Source organism: Sapajus apella, unplaced genomic scaffold, assembly GCF_009761245.1.
Source record: "Sapajus apella isolate SASKATOON/1434 unplaced genomic scaffold, GSC_monkey_1.0 scaffold45, whole genome shotgun sequence".
NCBI lineage: Eukaryota > Metazoa > Chordata > Mammalia > Primates > Cebidae > Sapajus > Sapajus apella.
In genome coordinates, this window is record NW_022436985.1 from 8072407 (window position 1) to 8098248 (window position 25842).

General features: G+C 35.8%; 1 protein-coding gene across 17 annotated transcripts in view; it reads left to right on the forward strand.

The window, feature by feature from the left end:
* The window catches only part of SNCA (synuclein alpha), a 121133-nt gene that overhangs the window by 19535 nt on the left and 75756 nt on the right, over window positions 1–25842 (forward strand). The window lies entirely within an intron of this gene.

Consider the following 25842-nt stretch of genomic DNA (forward strand, 5'->3'; position numbering starts at 1 on the left):
CTTTATTGATTTTTAAATCAAGTTGTTTCCTTGCTGCTGAGTGGCTTGAGTTCCTTGTATTTTAGATGTTAACTCCTTATCAGTTGTATGGCTTGCAAATATTTTCTCCCATTCCATAGTTTTTCTCTTCTCTCTGTTGATTGTTTTCCTTGCTGTGCAGCAAGTTTTTAGTTTGATGCAATCTTATTTGTGTATGTTTGTTTTTGACTGTGATATTGGGGTCATATCTAAATAACCCATTTGCCTGTGAGTTTGGGATCATTTCTAAAAAATATTTGGCCAGATTTATGTCAAGAAGCTTTTTCTCTATGTTTTTTTTTGCTAATAATTTCATAGTTTTAGGTATTAAGTCTTTAATAAATTTTGAGTTGATTTTGTATATTGTATGAGATGAGTTCTAGTTTCATTCTTCAGTATGTGGATGTCCAGTTTTTTAGCACCATTTGTTGACTACAGTTTCCTTTTCCCATTGTGTGTTCTTGGCATCTTTGTTGAAGATCAGTTGGCTGTAAATGAATGGATTTAATTCTGGGATCTCTATTCCATTCCATTGATCTCTATGTCTATTTTTTTATGTCAGCATTGTGCTATTTTGATTACTACATCTTTGCAGTATATTTTGAAATCAGATACTATGATTCCTTTAATTGTGATTATTATGGCTGTTTAAGCAAAGCTTTGATTACAAGGCTATAGTAGTAGCTTGGTTATTACTTTTTGCTGAAGATTGCTTTCACTATTCAGGGTTGCATATGAATTTTAGGATGTTTTTTCTATTTTTGTGAGAATTGCCCCTGGAATTGTAATAGAGACTGGGGTAGTATGGAAATTTTGACAAGAGTGAGTCTTCTGATCCATGAAAATAGGATGTCTTTTTGTTTATCTTTGTCTTCTGCAGCTTCTTTTATCAATGGTTTGTCATCTTCAGTATACAGATCTTTCAGCTACTTGGTTAAGTTTATTTCCAAGTATTTTTTGGTGCCACTGTAAATGGAATTGTTGATTTCTTTTTTGAATAGTTCATTATTAATGTATCAAAATGCTGTTAATTTTTGTATATTGATTTTCATATCCTGAAAATTTACTAAATTTATTTATTATTTATAATAGTTTTTGTGAGGTCTTTAGGGTTTTCTCAATATAAGATAATGTCATCTGCCAAAAGAGACAATTTTACTTCTTCCACTGAATGGTAATCAAAAGAGAACAGTGATAGAAAAATAGACTTTAAGTTAAAAACTGTCATTATGTACAAAGATATATAATGATAAATGGGTCAATTCATCAAGACAGTATAACTATTATAAATATATATCCACTCTACATTAGAGCACCTGAACATATAAAGCAAATGTTTATCGAACTAAAGGGAGAAATAGACACTAGTATTATGATAGTAGAAGACTTCATTGCTCTACTTTTAACCATGGACATAATGTCTAGACAAAAAGTCAATAAAGAAACAGCAGATTTGAACAACAGTGTAAACCAGGTAGATCTAAGATATATGTATGGAACATTCCACTCAACAGTAGCAGAAAACATATTCTTTTCAAGCACGCATGGAACATTCTTCAGGTTAGATCATATGTTAAGCCACAAAACAAATCTTAGCAAACTAAAAAAGTTTTAAATAATGTCAAGTACTTTTTCTGAGCACAGTGTTATAAAACTCAAAATTAACAACAGGAGGCCATTGGAGAATTCACAAATATGTGGAACTTAAAATAATTCTGAACAACCAATAAATCAAGAAGAAATTAAAGGAGATACCTGTTTTGTGAATTTGCTCATATGACTGTAGCTGCCGTTAGTAATAATTCCTAAGTATAAGATTAGCTAAAGAACAAATGAGTTATCTTGAATTGTAAGAATTTGTTTTACTGAACAATATTAACTTTTGTGTTCAGTATATTAGAATAACAGCTCTTTTGATCTTTATTTTTACCCATCTGCACACAAGAAGTTGTCAGTCATACAATTCATTTCCTGAAGTTCATATCTTTTATTGGCACAGTAGAAACAGGTTAAAAGTGTACTGGCGGAAATTTTAAGTGCAAACCAACAGTGGTGTTATATAGATAAAATGTATACTTTCTACTTCTATTGAGGAAGAAATATCTGCTTGTTCTAAGAATATTGTACAAAGAAAGTAACTTGAGTCAGCATTATTCTGTAATGCTGCTACGTGTGCAGTGTGGAGCTAGCCACTAGAACACTTGGTCTATCCCAGCTCCTTAACAGTGTCTTGGATATGGCTGGTGCTCAAATAAATCCTTGCTGAACTAATGAGTGTCTCTTTCATGCTACATGGAATGCTCTAAAAGAGTTGGAGCCTTAAGTTTTTATATTTTTATAATTTTTTGGAGTTCTATAGAGTGAAAAGTCTTGAATAAACTGTGACGCAACTGCCTGACAAGTAATACAGCAGTCAGCTTCATTATCATATCCCAGTTAGGCACTGACTTATTTGCATGATGATTAATAGTTTTCATGCAAGAAGTAAGCTTGAAATATCTGTTGCCTCAGATACTTAAAACATTCAGGTTCAGTGATGTTATTTATTTTTGTTCAAAATCAGAATGAAATTCCTCAGCAATGCCATTTTGGAAAAATTAGATCAATAGATTGTAAACAGTTTTTTCTCAAATATTGATTTCAAATGGATTAACACATGTATATTCTGTAATAATCCTGACTTAATTCATGAAAGGATAGCTAGCCAATTGAGTGCTTGATGAATAAAACAAAAGCAGAATTTAAAATGTCAGGTTTGACATCATGATCTATAATATTTAAGCATCCTTTTACTTATTTCTTTTGACTTACTATGGCTGTCCTGTTGGGCTTCATGCAAATTTATTTTTAAAAACTTGAGTGTTATGGACCCTCTGATTAAATGATTAATCAGATGATGTATGCTGCTATCAGCTGAATCATTTAATGCTGATTTCACAAACAAGCACAGGTAACAGGCAACCTTTCAGATTTCTTTGACGAAGCACACATAGGTCATAGGCATAATCTTTTTTGTTTTTTATTGCATTTTAGGTTTTGGGGTACATACATGTGAAGGACATGCAAGATTGTTGCATAGGTACACATATGGCAGTGTGATTTTCTGCCTTCCTCCCCTTCACCCATATTTGGCATTTCTCCCCATGCTATCTCTCCCCAACTCCCCACTCCCCACTGTCCCTCCCCTATTTCCCCCCAACAGACCCCAGTGTGTAGTGCTCCCCTCCCTCTGTCCATGTGTACTCATTGTTCAACACCCACCTATGAATGAGAACATGTGGTGTTTAATATTCTGCTCTTGTGTCATTTTGCTGAGATTGATGGTTTCCAGGTTCATCCATGTCCCTACAAAGGACACAAACTCATCGTTTTTGATGGCTGCATAATATTCCATGGTGTATATATGCCACATTTTCCCTGTCCAGTCTATCATCAATGGGCATTTGGGTTGGTTCCAGGTCTTTGCTGTTGTAAACAGTGCTGCAATGAACATTCGGGTGCACGTGTCCTTACAGTAGAACAATTTATAATCCTTTGGATATATACCCAGTAATGGGATTGCTGTGTCAAATGGAATTTCTATTTCTAGGTCCTTGAGGAATCGCCACACTGTCTTCCACAATGGTAGAACTAAACAGTGTAAAAGTGTTCCTTTTTCTCCACATCCTCTCCAGCATCTGTTGTCTCCAGATTTTTTAATGATCGCCATTCTAACTGGCGTGAGATGGTATCTCAATGTTGTTTTGATTTGCATTTCTCTGATGACCAGTGATGATGAGCATTTTTTCATTTGTTTGTTGGCCTCATGTATGTCTTCTTTTGTAAAGTATATGTTCATATCCTTTGCCCACTTTTGAATGGGCTTGTTTGTGTTTTTCTTGTAAATCTGTTTTAGTTCTTTGTAAATTCTGGATATCAGCCCTTTGTCAGATTGATAAACTGCAAAAATTTTTTCCCATTCTGTTGGTTGCCGATTCACTCTAATGACTGTTTCTTTTGCTGTGCAGAAGCTGTGTAGTTTGATTAGGTCCCATTTGTCTATTTTGGCTTTTGTTGTCAATGCTTTTGGTGTTTTGGTCATGAAGTCCTTGGCTACGCCTATGTCCTGAATGGTTTTGCCTAGATTTTCTTCTAGGGTTTTTATGGTGTTAGGTCTTATGTTTAAGTCTTCAATCCATCTGGAGTTAATTTTAGTGTAAGGTGTCAGGAAGGGGTCCAGTTTCTGCTTTCTGCGCATGGCTAGCCAGTTTTCCCAACACCATTTATTAAACAGGGAATCCTTTCCCCATTACATGTTTTTGTCTGGTTTGTCAAAGATCAGATGGTTGTAGATATGTTGTGTTGCCTCCGAGAACTCTGTTCTGTTCCATTGGTCTATATCTCTGTTTTGGTACATAGGCATAATCTTAAAATAATTTTATGACAGGGTAGTAATAAGAGATGTCAGGATTGTAGAAATATTTTAATTTACAGTAAACTTTCCCCTTTAGTGTCTAATAATGATTAATAAAATAATTGCCTTAAATGATTAGAAGTTTGGTTCTTGTCCTTGTGCTTGACTTCAGAAGATAACTAGATGACTTTTAGGTATATTTAGACCTAAACTAAAAGCTTTCAGGCACAATTGCCTGATTTGTATTTGTGTTTGTGTGGCATATACTATTAATGGCACCACAATCTTAGATTAAAGCATACTGTGATTATTAAAGAAAAAATTTAAGATTAATTTGTTTCTAACGATATAACAGTAACATTTTACAATGTGGTAGACAAAAATGATATTTTTTACTCATATGAGAGTCCACTAATGGTACATAAGCTGTCCCCACTTAGAAGCACAATTATTACGGCCTTTCTTTGTATCTGACAAAATTTTACTGGGTTCAAGATAGATGAATAATGAATCCTAATGACCCTTAATCCTGTAAGGTTCTAGGTGGGAAAATACCCTATAATTATATGTAAAATTATAAGGAAAATAGGCTTACTGCTATGTTTTCATTAAAAATTATTAAATGTGTACTTTATATGTGCCAGACACTCAGCTGGGCACCATGGGGAATATAAAACTGAGTAACTCATGGATGGCTCCTGCCTTCAAGAAATGAGTAGTCCAGGCAGGGAGACCGACATATTTATTACCCTTGGAAAAAGAGCACCCATGGTCTCTGAGAACAATATGGTTTGCAACAAGTATATATCCATCATGAAAAAAAAAAACAGATTTATCTTAGAAATGAGAGAGAACTGATGCTCTCAATAAATATACTTTAAATTGTGTTTTTGTCAGTAGACTGAAATTACCTCACACACACACACAGAGATAGTAGCCACGATATTTTAGCTATTTAGATATAGAGACATACAAATACTTCCACTCAGATCTTAGGATCAGTGGTTAATTGTCTGTTAGCATTACAACCCTGCAACATATACATGACTATATATCCAATTTGAATCTTTGAAGAACTGATTGTGGTAATAGTTTTGTTTGTCAAAGACATGTGTTATAGAGTGAGTAGGATAGAACTGCTTCAGGGAACACCAACAAATAGGTTTAAATCATATTTGTGCACTTACTTTGTTCCTTCATAAATGCGTAACATAGCTTAAAATTCTGTGGAACGCAACGTGAGAGCAATGACCATACTTTAATGATCCCATCTTTATTGTGCATTTACTGCTGATATTCTATCACTTGTGAAGATGGCATGATAGTTTTGCTGGTTTCATTAATGAGATACTATTAAATGTAGGATGACTTCAAACTTAGGTGTATTTTAAAATTATTTTTAATTGTATATATTTGAGTTGTACAGCATGATGTTTTGAGATACTTATCTGAATATGTGTATATATACATATATGTGATTCCTACAGTGAAGCAAATTAACATACCCACCATCTCAGATAGTTACCTTTCTTTTTTTACTATCAGTACCTAAAATCTACTTTTTGAAAGATTACCAGTATACACTATAATATTATTAACTATAATCTTCATATTATACATTAGATATTTAGACTTATTCATCTCAAATAACTTAGATTTGTTTTTACATCTATTACCATCTGAGCCACATTTCCACTTTGTAATTCGAAAATAAACCTGAGTAAATAGCATTTATATATTTACGTGACAGATATAAATGGGAAAAGATGTGTTTATATATTATGCCGTATGTCTTGTCTCCAACTACAATGATAACCAACTTGTTGGTCCCTAAAATATGAGAAATAATTTGATTTTTTTGCCCCTTCAAATATAGGCTGTTAGTTTTTAAGTTTCAGGGAGACATTGATGATGCTATTTGCTTTATCAAGAGGAAATTGTCAAAAGAGGACTTATGGTGTTCAAACTATTCAAAATATTTAAAAATTAGGACAAAATATGTTTACTTGATATTCAAGGGTATAGAAAAAAGGTAAATGAGATGCCAATTCTGTTTTTTATGCAAACATATAATTATGGGAACAAGAGTTAGATGATACATGTCATCAATTTAATTGTTCTTCCACAAGGAAAAAATGAACAATTTGTCAACTCAAATATGAAGTAATTTTCATAAGGAATTTTATTAAAACTTGCATCAATATTTGGATTTTTAAATTGCAATTTAAATATCCCCCTCTGCCAGGTGATTCTGAGATCACTAAGCAGTTATTTGTGAAAATTCCAAAGTAGTATTTAATTCTTACTAATGCCATAGTGAATACTAATGCAAAGAATACTAAGCCAGAAACTATGTTTGTTGAATAAATAGATTATTTATTGAGCAAGTAAGTGAAAAATTGAAAGAAAGAATGAATATATATTTTATTTTGCTGATTAGAGGTGGGACTGTCCTACTTTCCTCTGATGTTCACACCAACCATATGATGAATCTATTTGGAATTCAGTTCATACGAATGAATTCAGTTACATTATGGATTGTGATTAATAATGTACACTTTAATGAAATCAAATAGATTTTAACTATTTATGCTTTCAATGGAGTGATATAAGTCTGATAATCCTTAATATCAAGTCATCTCCAATTCACATGTATACATACTTTTTTTTTTTCTATTTGGTTATTGGGAATCCTCAGAAAAATTGACAATTGCCTTTTCAATATATGTTACCATATTTCATCCCACACAGATTTTATGAGGATGTACATGCAGCTTTGCCTTGAGGCTCCAATTTTTGTCAGTAGATTGTATATGTATTATTTGCTATTGCTAAGGCAAATCGGAAGAGGAATGTGCTTCTTACTTATGTCACATAGCTTTGGGATTGATGTAATTTATCCTACAAAGCACAGATAGAAATATTTCATCCTTAATTTCTAATATTATGACATATCTAAAGTAGACACCTTTAAAAGATAATCTTCACTAAATACTAATGACTGCTTATAATGGCAGTCCATGTTTCATGGCAGTCTTCCTGCAAAGGTAAACTAACATAATCTAACGTTTATGAGCTTGAAACACAGGCAATTCACAAGTGTTCTACTAGAGATGGTCAATATCTGCTGTTTGATCCAGCATGATGGACAGCTGGCCTTTCTGTGCATAACAGGCTCCTGATTTAACTGCACCATTTTATTTGAGCATCTACAGGGAAAACATGGCTTGGTGTAGAGGGCATGGGCTTACATTCAGAGAACGAAGCGGGTCTTGTCTCTATCACTATACTGGATGATGTCATCTCTGCTCTCTGAGTATGAGTTTTCTCATCTGTGAACTAAAAATGTTGAATTAAATGAGTTGAAAATGCTTTCAGTCTGTGTTTAATAGCTTGAATTTTAAGACAATTTATTCAATTATGCATTGCCAGACCCTTGGCAACTCATTTAACCTTTCTGAATGGTAGCTACTCATCTGGAACTGGCCAGCCAACTGCCCAGGGTTGGAGTGTGAATGAAATAAGATAATACAGACAAAATATTTTTAAAAATTATAGTGCATTATACAGTTATAATATTTTGCTAAGAACTTACATTTTCTCTAAGAAGTGTGTTGATATATGATTATAGAAAGTCTTTTCCAGACGGGCTCAGTGGCTCACGCCTGTAATCCCAGCACTTTGGGAGGCGGAGGCCTGGTCAACATGGTGAAACCCTGTCTCTACTAAAAATACAAAAAATTAGCTGGGCATGGTGGCGCGTGCCTGTAGTCCCAGCTACTCAGGAGGCTGAGGCAGGAGAATTGCTTGAACCCAGGAGGCGGTGGTTGTGGTGGGCCGAGATCGCACCATTGCACTCCAGCCTGGGTAACAACAGTGAAACTCCATCTCAAAAAAAAAAAAAAGAAAGTCTTTTCCATATTTCTTTGTAGTTTGATGATATTAAGTAAGTAAATTGTATAACACAGAGAGGGAAAAACATCACTGAGCATACCATTTTATTTAGCTAAATAAAATGTAATCACTATTAATTTTCCTCTGATTTCCCCAAAGTCATGTGATTCCATTGAGTATTATGCACATGGTATAATTAGAATGGGTTCTCTGCTCAAATAATTTTGGGAAACATTGAAATTAACAAAGTTTAAAAGTATCTCTGTTAAGCTGAAGTACATCTCACAGTCCTTAATATTGTGTTTAAGGGAAATAGGTACCATCTTTCCTAATACCTCTTTGATGCCAAACCCATAGAGAATAGTTCTGGGTGTTCAATGGAACACAGATTTGGGATGCTGCAGGTTAATTGAAACTGTCCTCTGCAATCTTTTTCTCTTTTTCTTAATAACGACTGATTTTAGGTCCTAGATGAAAGACATTTGGAGAGATTATCAGGACTCAGCATCCCATATCGGAATCTATTCTATATAGTCATTTTCTGTTACATTTCTTGGGACAACACCAAAGAAATGACCATCTTCATTCATATAAGGCTTTGTACCAAATGCTGACAAAAATCCCTGGTGACCTAGATGGGGGCAGGTCTAAGTAGACTGCAGCTGTGAAATTGGCTGATGAATTATCTCAGCCCCTTTTACTAACACCCAGAGGCAGGACAGTCCGTGAAGGGGAAGGAGGGCAGAGAGCTTTTCCTTAAGCTAATTTTCTCTGCCAGAACTTTTTAGAATGGCAGCATTTCCAGAGAAGAAACAACCTCAAGCACGGTTCAAAGCCTCCTCCTCACAAGTTCATTTGAAAGTGGGATGGTTTATCTGCAAAGTGGGAAAGGATGAGGGATATGGACAGGAATATCCTTGCCTTCAGAGAATCTGGTTTTCATCTGGCACTTTTATTACACAGCCACGAATGTCTTGGGGTGAATCTACAATTTGATATGTCATATAGTCTAACGTGCTTGGCTGATCCTCTCTAATAAAACTTCAGGGCCTAAAAGGGAAAACATGCTCTCCTGTCACTCACCAACTCTGCCCGCCATATTTTACTCAGGCTGCCATTGCCTTCATTTCCTTCCAAGGCCTAATCTGAGCCCATGGGAAGCCTAAGAATCCCTACCACAGCTGCCTCACATCTCGGGAGCCAGGGTGTATGGGGGTGACGGGAAGTGAGCTTACATTCTCCAACTTGGTAGGTCAGCCCCCACGTCTGTATGGCTGTGTTTGCTCACACTCACTGACTGCAGGCCTTGCTCCTCAGGCAGCATCCCGCCAGAGAGTAAGACCCAAGTCCTTCCTGCTTTAGACAACACCAAGCCTCACAAGTCCCCACTTGGCTCCTTAGGGGAAGGACCAGAGAAGACAAACCCTAATGTTCTACTAATATTTCCCTTCTTATTACCTTCCTGGAAAAATCCCTTCTCCTTCTTTCCTTATATACTTTACTAATGAAAAGATAATGAAAGAATCTAGCACTTGGAATTTAGAATTGATACATGGTTTTTAACCCACAGACGTATTCCACAGTAATCATTGCATCTTCTACTAAGATGTGGGCTAGGAAGGGACCAGCCAATTCCCAGGGTCCAGTGCCTCAGTTGATGTTTCATATTTTCAGCAACTTTATGTTAGAGATGTCCATGAATCAGCAATAATATGGTTAGAGAATAAACTCATCAAGTCATTTTTGAGGACATGTTGGAAGTCTGTGTTAAAAGCATTTAAATTATGCATGCTCTGACCAAACAGTTTCATGTCTAAGAATTTAAATGATCATAAGTTTAAATATGAAGACGTTTATCACAGAATTCATTAGCATACAAAATTGAAAAAAATCCTAGAAGTTTGACAATAGCGACCTCATTAAATGTTTTATGGTTGATCCATACAGTGGTTTGCTGAATAGCCATTAAAATGTTGTAGAATAATTATTAGTGGTGTGGCAGGACGCTATTGTTGCATTATGTGAAAAGAACAAATTATAAAGCCGTTTGTATAGTATAACATTTTTGTTTTTAATAAATCTGTATGTGGCATATGTATTTATAAAGACCTGGAGTAAATGCACCATGTACTCAGTTTTTCTCAATGAAGCCCATTTTGCATTTTGGGCTGGGTAATTCTTTGCTGTGGAGGACTCTCATTCATTGTAGGATGTTTTCAAGCCCTCACCTTACTTCTTAAATGCCAGTAGGCTCAAGCATGGCAACAAGCACAAAACAGTCTCTCATATTGTCCTTAGGAAATTCTGGAGCTGAGTAACTATTTCTGCATCCTGGATTACAGTCTGGATTATCGTCTTCCTTTTTTATTTAGATTTTCTCCATTTTGCTTTAATAAGCATGCACTTGATTCATAAAAAAGTAACATAAATGGTAATTATAATATTCTGAGCTGGTTAAACCTTATGACACTAAGCATGCTGCTGCTTTAGCCACAATTGTAATTTATGCTACTTTTCCTTTTAAAGTTCCCACTTCCCTTGCACATTCATTCAACTGATTCAAAAGTCATTTTAGCTTCATAGGCTCTTAAAAGTTAGAGTTATCATTTCTGCTATTTATTCTTTCAATTATCCATTTGTCTACCCATCCATCTGATCTGTTTTGTTGATGCATGCTAGGTATAAAATACTACGCTGGCTGGGCACAGTGGCTTAACACCTGTAATCCTAGCACTTTGGAAGGCCAGGGTGGGTAAATCACCTGAGGTCAGGTGATTTTGAGACCAGCCTGGCCAACATGGTGAAACCCCATCTCTACTAAAAATACAAAAATTAGCTGGGTGTGATGGCGTGTGCCTGTAATCCCAGCTACTTGTGAGGCTGAGGCAGGGGAATCACTTGAACCCGGGAGGTGGAGGTTGCAGTGAGCAAGATGGCGCCACTGCACTCCAGCCTGGGTGACAGAGTGAGACTCCCTCTCAAAGAAAAGAAAAGGAAAAAAAAAAAAAAAACGACACCAAGCATCATCAAAAATATAGTGACATATAAAACCTATTTGTTGTGCTTTAGGCATTGACATCTAGCTGTCAACCATGAGTATGTGCAGGAGTCTGTCTATTAATACTATGGACCATGCTTGAAGACTTCTTCCCCATTCTTTTTCTCTTTCCGTTAAGTTTGAAGTAAGGTTTTCTGAGTTAAGTATCATAGCACCTATAGTCTCATAGTTTTTCAAAAATTTCTGGTTATAGTACACTTCTTTCCTTTATCATCTTTGTTCCCAATTATCAAGCCATTTTGGATATCCAGTATTATTAAATAGCAAAACAGAGAATTATTAACAAAAAGCTTGTAGAAGTAATTGGTTGTATGGTATCCAGTATTATTCGATAGTAAATCAGAAAATTGTTAACAAAATTTTATAGGAATAATGGATTGTATGGTGCAAGTGAATTGAGTGATTTAGTTGCTCTCTTATTTTTAGCAAGTACAGCTGATCATTTGAGGCCTTACTCATTGTTTGACTTTGCAAATTCTTACTATTATAAATCTTTTGGGCTCTAAGAAAGCTGTTATCATAGTCTCTTTGTGCTGTTATAACAAAATACGTGAGACTGGGTAATTTACAAACAACAGAAATTTATTTCTCGTAGTTCTGGAGGCTGGGAACTCCAAGATGAAGGCACTTGTCATCAGGATCAGTGTCTGGCGAGAGCTGGTTCTCTACTCCCAAGATGGTGTCTTGTCGCTGTATCCTCCAGAGGGTCAAATGCTGTGTTCTCACATGGCAGAGAGATAGAAAGGTCTAACTCACTCCCTCAAGGCCTTTTGTAACATCACCAATTCTAATTCTGAGGGCTCTGCCTCCATGGCTTTATTACCTCTGCAAGGCCCCACCACTCAATACTATCACATTGGCGATTACGATTCGTCACATGAATTTTGACCATAGTAGTTGTCATTCTTTCATTTTCATGTATCCTTAAAACTTTGCCTTTCTGATTATAATGCACTTTATCCACAGTATGCCAAAATCTCTAAGCTTACAAATAACTCTTCAATATTTTTGTTAACCTATCTGACAATATATAGGAAACTGTAAAAGTATGGTTTTCGATACACTTTTTAACTGCCAGTTTATATGCACTATTGTTATAGAAACCCATCCACAGTGCATGGGTTTATTGTATGTATGAACAAGATGGACAAGACCTTATACATAGTTTGGGTCATTTTTATTCATTAATGCTTTCCTTATAATCTCTGAATATCATCTTATTTGTAAATGCTACTATTTTTAATAGTAACTAGCATGTCTGATTATCCTAAATGTCTAGGTTCACATTTTAAAATAAGTTATATTTTTGGGCCTAACAGTTTATTGAAAGTAATAAAGATTGAGTCGTAATTGTATGTTTTTGGAAGTAGAATTCAACTGTAAATAGAAATTGGCTGTTCAGATCTCACTACATATAAAAGAATGAAGCCTTTGGGGAAAAACTTCCCAAAGTACCCATTTTTTATGTGATAAATATCCTGAAATTACTTGAGAAAAAAATGTGTATTTGTTACAGTGAACAAATGATTGTGTTTTTGTTACAGCTAACAAATAATTGTGTTTTTTTATTCTTCATTGAGAGAAGGAAATTTCTTCTCTCCTTTACACATTTCTTTTTCTTATTAGAAACTAACTGATGCCTTTATAAAAATAAACTGCAGAGCACTGACATGTGTATATATAAGCATATAAGCGTGTATGTGGGGTATAGGGTATGCTCAGGATATGGTGTGTGTGTATTTGTGTGTATATGTAGTGAAATATATGGCAGTTTCTTTTTTTTGTTGTTTTTTGTTTTTTCAGAAATCTGCTTGGTCTTCTGAGAGTTTATTCATTTTATATATGCATCTACATTCATCTCTATCTTTGGAATCCATGAAATGTTTTTTGACAGTACTTTCTTTAATATAGTGTGCTGGAAATCTGAACATTTCTAGCCAGATTAGTTATAGAAAATTAGCCGGTGGTTTTGCAGTCTCTATAGAATCAAGGCCCAAGACCTACTCTTGTTACTCAGGGCCTTGTTTTCTCTGACCTCTCTTACTTTCAGCCATGTATCTCTCAATTACACAACAAAACTCTTCATACTGGGTAGACAAGGATCTTCAAAATACTTCCCAATTACTTAATACAATATGTATTTTTTAACTGTCTTACCACTAAGAATGATTTTATGTCTAAATTTTGTCCATGCAAAAAAGTCCAAACCAAGCCTCCAGAATGCCAAAAAGTTATCACTAACTGCTGAAACACAGTAATTCCATTATGTGAAATTTCACTTTGAACTTGTAGCATCTGCAGATATACCATACATATTCTTAATTCTTTTCCTTTCACACACCCTTTATATCTAGCTCTTAAGCTAATAATTTTACCTACAGTGTAATTCAAAATATGTCCCCAATCTTACCATGTCTCCCTTCCCTACCACCCTAGACCAGGGATTCATCATTTCTCACTTGGACCCCTTCCCTATCCACTAAACTGATCTGCCCGCTTCCACTTACACACCCAACCTAGTCCATTCTTGAGCAGTTGGAATAATTCTTTTAAAAAAGAAACCAGATCACATGTCTCCCCTAGTCCCAACCATCCAATAACTTCTTATCATACGTAGAATGAAATGCAAATCTTTTCTTGACCTCGTGATCCACCCGCCTCGGCCTCCCAAAGTGCTGGGATTACAGGCTTGAGCCACCGCGCCCGGCCAAAATGCAAATCTTTTCTATGGTTTAAAGGCCCCACATTATCTGGCCCTCAGTAACTTCTTATTCCCTCCTTTTTTTCCTTGTATACCACCCTCCAACTACACTGCCTTTCTCCCTGTTCTTCTCCCAGCCAAACATATTTTCACTGCTCAATTAATACATAGAAAATGAATTATTGGTTAAATGTAGACTATTTCCTTCTGAAAGCAAAAATAAATGACATTGTCTTCAAAAACGACTGACTTCCCAGAATTCCTGATTTTAATTTGAAAAGAACAAACTGCAGGAACATGTTAAACAGTAAGGAAACCATTCACTACTTCAGAATTCCATATGATTTCACTGCATATTAGTAATTTAGTATATTATAGAATGTGAGTCTGTTCTAATGAACTTTATGCTGTACACTTATCATGATAGTTTGTTTTCTCATATGTTTATAATAACTCTATTTATTGTACATGGATATGTGGGAAATAAATTAATTTTCTCCTTAAGAACAAAGCAACCATTTCACTCATGAGATAAATCTTGAAGATTTAAAAACTACTTATAATTATACATTATTCATATTATGTTAAGTATTTTCTTAGTAAACTACATAATTTAGAATGACAATTGGACAGATGGGCAGAACCACATGCATTCACTATTAGGCAGTTGGTGAGCAGAAGATGCCAGAAAGAAGATTAGGAATATCAAGGCAGGGAGCTTCCGATCGCTCTTGAAAACATTGACCCTTTGCTCCTCACTCTCCACGATGCATTTCCTTTGAAAAGTAATGCCTTCCAAAACAAATTTCTATGTTTTATATCCAAACGTACTCTATACTTTCTCATGGTTATTGATATATTAAAAATAAAATGAAATGTTTAGGCAGACCAAAAGAAGAATTTCCCCCTCCCTCTGCCTTTTATGCCAAGATGACAGCTATGAAATGTACAGTATGTTTTCTCTGCAAGGAATGTAACAGTGTTCTGTTGCAAAAAGATGAGAGGGAGAGAAAGGCTGCACACTGAGGAATAGAGTGTCATTTGTCACTGCCTGGACTCATCAGCCATGTGGAACTCTGAGAGCCACTGACTGAAACACCAGGCTTCTTTATTTCTTGAGAACACTTCAGCAAAAAAGATTTCATTAGGAACAGAGAAAAATGTAAAAACTGAATTAGCTTTTGTGATGCAGGGTAGTCATTTCTGAATGTTTATCAAGATTAAGAGGGTGGGCTTTGTAACCTCTTTTATCCATAGTCTGTGTAGTGATTTAAGTAGAAAACTGTAATTTCAGGTGGTGTTTTGGGTGTGGCAGATCTTTATAATAAACGAAGAATCTAGTCATATCTACTGAAAAATTCTGCCTACTTTAATGTTTGATCTGGTTGAAACCATTTTAGCTTGACGATTATTCCTCTGCAACAGAGAATCAATTGATATCCTACAGCAAAATTATGTGGAAGGGCGGCCATTAGCTTCACATCCAATGCAAATTTTCATGTATTTACTCTTCCCTAATCCAAAATACATCAGATCTAGATGCCAGTGAAACTGTTTGAGCTAGATGGCTTGAGAATGATGGCTTTTTTCATTTCCTGTTCTCAGACCTCTTATAATTGATAGAGTAAAATCAGAAGATCCCTAGAGCTGTCCCACACATTCTGCCTCAAAAAAGTAGAAGTAATGGCAACCACTATCACAGGGAGCATGCTCACCTTTTTCTTACCAGACAAATTTGGATATTTGCTTGAAATTAATACCTTCCTAAAAATGTTGGAATTTGGTTATATGCCAAATTTTGTTCAATTTATTCAGTATAGTTTGTATGGAATTATTTTTGCCCTATGTTTTCACTTAGGTGTTCTCTATCCAGGATTTTAACTGAACCCAAATCAGCCAGAGACACAGACATGGCTTTTGCTACCACCAAGGTTAATTCTTCTTTTATTTTTTTAAATTTGGTAAAATGTGACTTTGAAAATTTGCATTTGTTTAGTGTTTTTAATGTACTTTCCTCCTTTTCTTTGATTATATGTCTATATTTTTCTTGTTCAAATTGATTTTTAACCTGCTTTTTATGTTAGATTTTATGAGCGTCTCTCTGAATTCTGAATATTTCTTAATTTGTCTTCTATATGTTTCTTTCTGGATTACTGTAAGTTTTATTAGGTTTTTAATCATTATATTTGTTACCTTAGGGAATGTGTTGAAAATATTTTAAAAGGAATCACCAGTTAACACAGCATTGGCATTTTTCTTGTTAGAGATACATTGTTTTCTAGGCATTTGATTGACAGAGAAGTTGGTATGATATTATAATGTGTTTGGCTGATATTAACTATTCTAAGATGCATTATTTCTGAGAACACCATCGTCTGATTTCATTCAGGCACACTTCACACAAACTGGTAGAGTCAATACTTTTTTAAAGATCTGTTAATGTATACATACATAAAAACTTGCCATTGTTTACATGCCCATTTCAGATCCTTTATGTGACCTAAGCTAGAGATGCATTCAACAGTTTTTGTTTTTTTAAAAATATTTATTTTTTATAGAGACAGTGTATCTCTATGTTGCCCAGGCTGGCCTCAAACTCCTGAGCTCAAGCAATTTTCCTGCCTCAGCCTCCCAAGGTGCCGGGATTACTGGTGTGAGCCACTGCACCAGACCCTTGTTTTTATTTTTTTTAAGCATTGTATTTTGAAAGGGGGTTGAAGTTGATTCCTAGATGGCAACCAATAATGATTTGAGCAGTAAAACTATCTAAAAAGTAATTTTATAGGAAAATGCAGAACGTAAGCAAGCCCACAAAAATTATATTAGCTTCTATTTACATCACTACCTTCTTTTACATGTAATGTTGTACCAACATTTAATGAATTTCTGTGCAGTACCAAACATCGTTATAAATTCTAGGGTAGAAGAATGAGTGAGAAATGTTCATAGGTCTTGGGAAGAAGGAACACAGCATCTCTGTGTAGTAGTTATTTCAGCTCTTCTTTTCTGCCTCATTCACATATTAAATCTCAGAAAAGCTAAAGTAATACTTATCCCAGATCTATTTTAGACTCCAGACACTTAGTTCAATGTCTTGTTCTCCTTATCAGACTGGAATCATTCCAAACCTCTTAACTTCTGGGCAACCATGATAATGGGACAGAAAGGACACTAAATCTGCCACATATTTATCTTGATACTCTATCCAGTCTTTTTTGGTACCGAAGGTCACAAGTAGAATAAGGCTGTTGTTGTTGCTTTTTTTTTTTTTTAATAGAAGAAAAAAGAACACTGCGAGCACAGAGGGAACATCTAACACTGATTCTTGCGTAGTAGGAATTTTCTGTGCAAGAGGATCTCTATGCAAATCCATGTAATATTTTATCACCATTTAAGGATCTCTTTGCAAAGATATCCCATATTTTAGCATTAACAATAAGCTACAGGGTAACATATTGCATGTGGTATGGCTTGAATTCTAGAAATCTGAATTCTAGAAATGGTCCCTGCAGTTAAGGAAATATAATGTGGCCTTCTATAGTTTTCTATGGTGAATAGGATAACACTATTAATATTAGCCGAGTGACCATGAACAACTTGCTTCATTCTTTAGTTACATTCTCTGTATAAAATAAGAATGAGAAAATTTATATCTGCGAGGTGAGATGGAGATTGCATGGGATAAATGTGGTCCCAGAGTCTGGCACTAAAGAGCTTAATTCTTACAGTCCTCCCCTGTTTCTCCGTATATTCTAAAGGAAGTTTGTTGGAGAACATCTCTATTACTCATCAGATTGTGCTGTAGTTGGTTGTATAGCACCTCTGCCAGACCATAAACTCCAACACTGATGTGACCTTACATTTTACATGGTACTTTATGATTTTTAAATTGTTTTTATAATTTCAAATACACAGTATAGTTAAATGCTTATTATTAGTATTATTATTGCTGTTGTCAATATTATCATTACAACAGCTTCACAGTAAGATGGGCAGAAAAAAATTTTAATTTCCATTTTTTAAATGCATTTTTGAGGCTCACAGAAGTCAAGGAAACCAAAGTCACATGCCTAGTGAGTGACCCAGAAGAAACAAATTATGATTTACTGATTCCAAGCTCAATGCTTGCCTTACTGCATCATAAAGACTATTACACAACCCAGGTGTATCACATGATTCTCAGCCATATATTCATACATATCAGAAAAAGCATCCCACTCAAAATTGCTAGCAGTCAATAAATACTGATAGTCCTTAGTGTTTAAATCTTTATCAAATGAAATACTAAAACCAATGAAAGAATGGATGGTGAAAGGTTTATTTTATTTGTATGTCATAAGTCAGCTTTCTTCAATCACTCATTATTAGTTTAACTGGTAAAAAATTATTTACATTTAGCATAAAACTTTCCTATATTCTCAACATACTTCCTTCAGTAGAAAAGCATAGCCTCCGGTTCTCTGTTCTTTGCTTGGATGCTTGCTAGTTCATAACCCAGCCCCCAAACAGTAAGTCTCACAAAACACTTATTAGAATGATTAAAATCTAAAACACCGACAGCACGGGATGCTGGTGGGATGTGGAACAACAAGAACTTTCATTCATTCACTGATGGTGGCAATACAAAATGGTACAGTCACTTTGGAAGGTAGTGTGACCGTTTCTTACAAAGCTAAACCTAGACTTACCATATATATTAGTTCATTTTCACAGTGCTATAAAGAAGCACCCGAGACTGGGTAAATTATAATGGAAAGGGGTTTATTTAATTGACTCACAGCTCACCGTGACTGGGGAATGAAACTTATAATCATGGTGGAAGGAGAAGGTTAAGCAAGACACCCTCTTTGCAAGGTGGCAGGAAGGAGAATGAATGCAGGAGGAACTACCAAACACATAAAACCCTCAGCTCTCATGAGAACTCACTATCACAAGAACAGCATGGGAGAAACAGCCCTCGTGATCCAGTTACCTCCATCTGGTCTCTCCCTTGACATATGGGGATTATGGGGATTATAATTCAAAATGAGATTTGGTGGGGACACAAAGCCTAACCATATCACCATATGATCCAAAATCATGCTACATGATATTCACCCAAATGAAATGTAAGCTATGTCCACACCAAAACCATCACATGTATGTTTAAAGCGGCTTTATTCATAATTGCCAAAACTTGGAAGCAACCCAGATGTTCTTCAGTAGGTGAATTAATAAACAAACTGGCACATATACTCAATGAAATATTATTCAGTGATAAAAAGAAATGAGCTATCAAGACACAAAAACACAGAGAGAAAAATAGGTACATAAGCCAGTTTGAAAAGGTTGCATACTGTATGATTCCAACGGTATGACATTCTGAAAGAGACAGAATTGTGGAGACAGTAAAAAGATCAGTGGTTGCCAGGAGCTCTGAGAAAGGGCAGAGGGATGAATGGGTGGAGCACAGGGCATGTTGAGGGTAGTGAAACTATTCTCTATGATACTGTCACGGTGGATACATGGCATTATACTTTTGTTAAAACTCAGAATTGTACAGTACAGAGTGAATCCTAATATAAACTATGGACTTTAGGTGCAATAATGTATCAATGTTACTTCATCAGTTTCAATAATGTACTACATTAATGCAAAATGATATTAGGGGAACTGGGGGAAGGGTTAATGGAGTATATGGGAATGGGAATGCCCTATACTTTTTGTACAATTATTCCATAAACCTAAAACTTCTTTCAAAAATACAAGCTATGGGCCAGGTGCAGTGACTCACACCTGTAATCCCAGCACTTTGGGAAGTTGACGCCCATAGATCACTTGAAGCCAGGAGTTCGAGACCACCCTGGCCAACATGGTGAAATCCCATCACTACTAAAACTACAAAAAAAAAAAAAAAAAGAAATTAGTTGGACATGGTCGCTCATGCCTGTAATGACAGCTACCAGGGAGGCTGAGGCACAAGAATTGTTTGAACTCAGAACGTGGAGGTTGCAGTAAGCTGAGATCACACCGCTGCACTCCAGCCTGGGTGACAGAGCAAGACTACTCTGCCTCAAAAAAAAAAAAAAAAAAAAAAAAAAAAAAAAAAAAAAAGTGCTAAGTAAAGCTCAGTCTAGATGCAGTATCAGAATAGTAAGAACTTTATTTCACCTGTCCTACAAATTATGGTTGTGTGCCACTTTGGTAAAACTCAGTGTCCAAATATCTAAATTTAAGATTTATGGGAAAATTATTTGTATTTCAAAATAATCCTTAATGAATCTACTCCTAAAGTAGCCATTAATAAAGCAGTTAATGTTTCATTTAATTATAGATTAATGTACATAACATAGGCCAGGAATACAATTAGAAACTAGGAAAGGGGTATTATTCTAATAACTTCCACAAAACATTGTGAGGCGTTTTCTGCTTTCTCCAGATTTCATTTAATTACATATTAGACAACTATTTTTTGTGAGCCTATTATGTAGTCCTTCGCTAGCACTGAAGAGACATGCTTTGTGACCTTGGTGATTTAACATTCAAGTTTCACTTTCGCCTACACTCTTCCTTGTTTTTCATGCCTGCGTAGATTGTAAATTATTCCTCAGATGAAGACATGTTACTCACCTTTGTAACATCTACAGTATCTAGCACTCGATGTCTTCAAAATCAATTGGCTTCAATAATTGATTGACTCAATGAGAGATTCCATGACTGAATTAATAGGCACACATCTATTTCTACTTCCCTGCTTACTTATAAGGTGTGAAAATGAAATACTGAAACAGGAATGCATTACTTATGGACTCAATCTCATTTCTTTACAAATGCTATTCTTCTTTCTTGAAAATAATGTTATTTTACAATTCTACTGACTTGTCAGTCTTCATTATAAATTCATATCCCCATTTCACCTAAGAATAATAAAGGCAAGGAAGTGTTTTAAATAATCTCTTTTTATAGTTAGCATCCATTGAGCAAATCAAAGTATGAAAATAATATTGGTGTCAGTGATTATTATAAAGTTGTATGCACAAAACATTCCATTGATTGGGGCTAATATAGAAAAAACATCTCAATATTTGAAATTTTGCTTTTCTGTAAATATTTTGATATGTACTTACCTTGTATCAATTATAACTCCTGCAGGAAACAAATAGTGCACACAAATTAGGTAGTTGGAGGAGACTTTATAAAGGGACTAATTATGAAGGTTTACACTGGGTTAGGAAAAGCACAAGGAATAGTGCAGTACTTCAGGATGGTAACAGTGAGCACCACTACAACCACCAGGCCAAAATGAACTAAATGAATGGGGAGATTACCATTTATCAGAAAAAGAGAGAGAAAGGAAGGAAAGGGGGAGAGATGAGCAAGCAAGTCCCATGTGAAGATGACTGCTTGACATGAGCTGTGTGATCTTGGAGTGACACAGCCTGCCTGAACGGGCCTGGCAGGGAGTGAATAGTCAATATCTGGAAAACGGATCACCTGACCTTACTCTCCTCCCTCCCTGTTTCCTCTTTGTGGTGTTTCTTCTGGCCAAACTCACAGCATAGACAAAAGGCAAAAGAGTGCATTGATGCAGCAGTGGTTCTAAACCAGGGGCAATTTTGCTCCCAGGGAACTTTAGTGGTTACCACAACTCTGGGGAGGAAGGGAGAGGAGGGGAGTGCTACTATGATCAATGAGGGATTTTTCCAAGCATCTACAATGCTCTGGACATCCTCCCACAACAAAAGTATACAGTTTAAAATGTCATTAGTGCCAAGGTTAAAAAACTCTGATGTTGTCAATACATTTCATCTTCCCTGAGCACAGTGCAGGAGTTGGGTGGAGAGAGTTTCTGATGGGGAAAAAAGGAAGAAACCAGCATGCCCCCACAAAAGTAACCAATGCAAATACCAGATATAGGAAAAGACAGCACTTAAAATACAAAAGTCTCAGGATTATATCTGATAGTGTTTTATGGAATTTATTAAAATTCAGCCTGGAGTGAGTAATATTTAGCAAGCCAGGTTTGTCTTTATAGAAATCCTTGTGGGATTTATACAAGGATCTATTAATAAAGGGCACACACAATACTCATATTACCATCAGTCAAGTTATGTAAAACATGGCAAGAATGTAATAGGACAACGTGATGTATTCACAAAGGATTTTAGGACTACACAGATAATCCTCTAATGCTTTCACTTATGTACTGTGAAAGGCTGCAGTTTGCATAGTGATAACAGCCACGTAAGATAGTAAACTTGACATTTATGCAGCTATATATGTTTGCATACACCAGGATGCATGCCCTTTCTACCTGGTTGATTTTTTATTCTTTTGTTAATCTCTAATTTTTTCGCCAGAGCATTCTCCATAAAAACGTTTCTCACAACTTAAATCTTTAATCTATTACATGGATTTCTGGCTCATTCTCCACTTTTCCTGTTCCCTCAGCAATGCCATCTAGTCCTATGACTATTTATCCCTTTGTCTACACTTCTAGCCAGATCTCTTGCCTGATACACACTCTCATATTTCTGTTTGTATGCTACACATTTTTACTTAAGTGTCACACTATTACTTTGATATCAACAGGTCTCAGTTTAACTTAATTTTTCCTTCATGCAAGGAGTCCCTTCATATCAGTTAGCACCATGGGCACCAGAATTTTTCTTATGACCTGCAATATAAGCCATACAAACCATAATGCCTCCATAATTCCCTCCCTCTCACATTTAGCCATAAGATGATTTTAGAATCCTTGTCTTTTCCCACCTCTCTTTCATTCTCTCCCCAATCTCTTCCATTATGAAGGTTTGGATAGGACACCCATCAACTCATGCCTAGGTTAGTGCAATGGACGCTGAGGCTGTGCAGCTGTGTTTAGCTTTCTCTCCCTGTTAACTTCAACTGGCACATATATCACTTCACACATCATTTTTCATTCAAACACACTTAACTGGCTCTTCATAAGAGGCTGGAATTTGTCATTTGACTGATATTTTAAAGTTTTCATATTTTTTCTTCATCCTTGTTCCAATGTTCTATATTTTGTGATTTGTTCATTTTACACTTAAGACTTGGCTAATCACTGAGCATCCAGGAAATTCAGTATCTATCATATGAATTCTCTAATGCTGGTTGATCCATTGTCATCAGAACATAGGAGGCTTTTCCTGCCTTTGTGTATGTTTCTCATATAGTTCATGCCTAAAATTCTTTCTTAGATCTTAAATTTCTAAGGTACACATTTTTGCCCAAAATATAGTAATCTCTGTCATAATCTCTGATGGAATCTGTTCCCTATGGTGCGCCTGCTAAAGTTCTTAAAGATGACATTTTTCTTTTTGGTTTCCCTGGTACCTAGCACAATTTCTTATATAGGTACTAAGTAAATGTTTCCTGTTGATCTCTACACCTGCGCTGTATAATACAATAGCGACTAGACACATGTTGCTATTAAGCTTTTCAAAAGTAGCCAGCATGAGTTGAGATATAGGGGCAAAATACACAACAGATTTCAAAGACAGATTATGAAAAAAACATAAAATTTCTCAGTAATTTTTATATAGATTACATGTAGAAATGATAACATTTTGAATAAGTTGTATTACATAAAATTTAAAATTCACCTGGTTCTTTTAAATTTGTTAAATGTGGTGGCTAGAAAATTTAAAATTACACATTTGGTTCACAGAATAATTAAAATGGACGGTGTTGCTCTCGATTAAGTTTGCGTAACCTGTGGCCCATGGGCCACATGCGGCCCAGGACGGTTTTGAATGAGGTCCAACACAAATTTGTAAACTGTCTTAAAACATTATGATTTTGTTTAGCTCATCAGCTATTGTGAGTGTTGTTTTATGTGTAACTCAAGACAATTCGTTCTTCTTCAAATGTGGCCCAGGGAGGGCAAAAGACTGGACACCCCTGCTCTAGAGGGTACAGCGTATGAGTAGTTAACGTGTACTGTGAGCAATGTGATCTGATAGAATATTTAATGTTGTGTGATGGTACATTTTCCAAGTCAATTATTATGTCTACCTATGCAGTTTAACAGTAGTAATGGGAGAGGGCAGCTTGATTACAGGTTTTCATCTTTTGACTAACTTGCCAGCTGAGAAGGACCCAAGTTATCTGAATGCTTAACTCAAGTCATTTGTATTCACTTGCAGAATTTCAAGGATGTTTATATGCCTTCAACTTGCTTTAAATTTTTTCTCAGTGAAAATTTTTCTTAAAATGAGTATGTAGTATTCAAATCTATCCTTGTTTCCTAAGATTATCTTTTCATAGCACTGTGGTTTCCAGGAAACTTTTTGGGGGGTGCATACTATATGTAACTATTGCACAGCTTGGTTGCATGTGGTAAGGGCTCATTTTTCTTCTACTTTTCCAAACACCTGGCATGTTTGCTTGAGTTTGGTTCACCTTGTGCCCTAGATTTTGCTGTTTTTAACCTAAATGTTGAATGTTTTTATTAAACATTATGGAAACTTTAAATGAGTCAAGAAAAATAGCTTTTCTTCCCATGAAGAACAATACAGTGTAGGAGTTAAGAGCATATATTTAAAGTCGGAAAACCTGTACTACCTACCTGTGCAAAGTTACTTACATGCTGTACCTCTGTTTCTTCATGTGTAAATTCTACCCCTAGGTATTTACCTAAGATTAATGAAAGCGTATGTCCATACAACGACTTGTACAGAATTATTCATGATAGCTTTACTCATAATAGCTCCAACTGGTAACAACACAATAATCAATCAACAAGTGAGCTATATTCACACAGCAGAATACTACTTAGGAAAAAGAAAATGGAATGGACTACTGGTAACCTCAATAACATGGATGAATCTCAAAATTGTCATGCTGAGTGATGCCAGGCACAAATCAGTTCATACTGTAATTTCAGAAAAAACAAATGTCATCCACACGGACAATAAGATCCATGGTTGCTGGAGGTAGATGGATCAGTTCAGTCATTCAGGAAGCTGATTCCAAGATAGTGTAAGAATTAGAACCAGCCACAAGAGATTTATTGTAGGCAATACCTGTGAAAGGTAGAAAGAGAAAAGGAGCAAAACCAGGCAAGGAAAAACCACAATGCAGTTGTGATATCACTTCAAAGGGAGGCAGAAGGAAGTAGAATTGGATAGGAATAGCCTCGGATTACAGTGCAGCTACAAGGAGTCTTGGCTTCCAACAAAGGCTACTTGTTGAGAAGTCATGCCCTGGGCAGATATGTCTGGGCTGTAGTTTCCTTGCTGCTCCCAGTCATTGGCTGGAGGCCAGTCTGGGTTCCTATCCAGCAGTGGTGGATCCCTTTGTTGCTGCAGCAGGAGGCTAACGGCACTCCTGGCAGTTAATTGGAGAGTAAAGATCCAAGACGTGTACCTTCATGGCTACCCCCACGGGGCTGGGGTGGAGGTGGAGGAGAAGGAGAAGGAGAAGGAATTAACTAGAAAAAGGCACAAAGGAAAATTGGGGAAAATGTAGGATTTCTTTCTCAGTTGTGGTGGTAGTTATATGGGTTTATTAATGCATCAACACTCGAGAAATGTACATTTAAAATGAGTACATATGATTGTAGGCAAATTATACCTCAATTTAGTTGATTTTTTTTTATCATAGACTTTTTATTTAAAACACGAGCACAAACTTAAGACACTCCTCCACTCCAAAACTTAATTGCCTTGTGATCAGCAGAGCAGAATGTACCTTGTGGCATATAGGTAGAGAAGATGAAGTCTTGTGACATTTAGCAAGGGACAGGAAAATGGACCTTGTCCTAAGTTACCA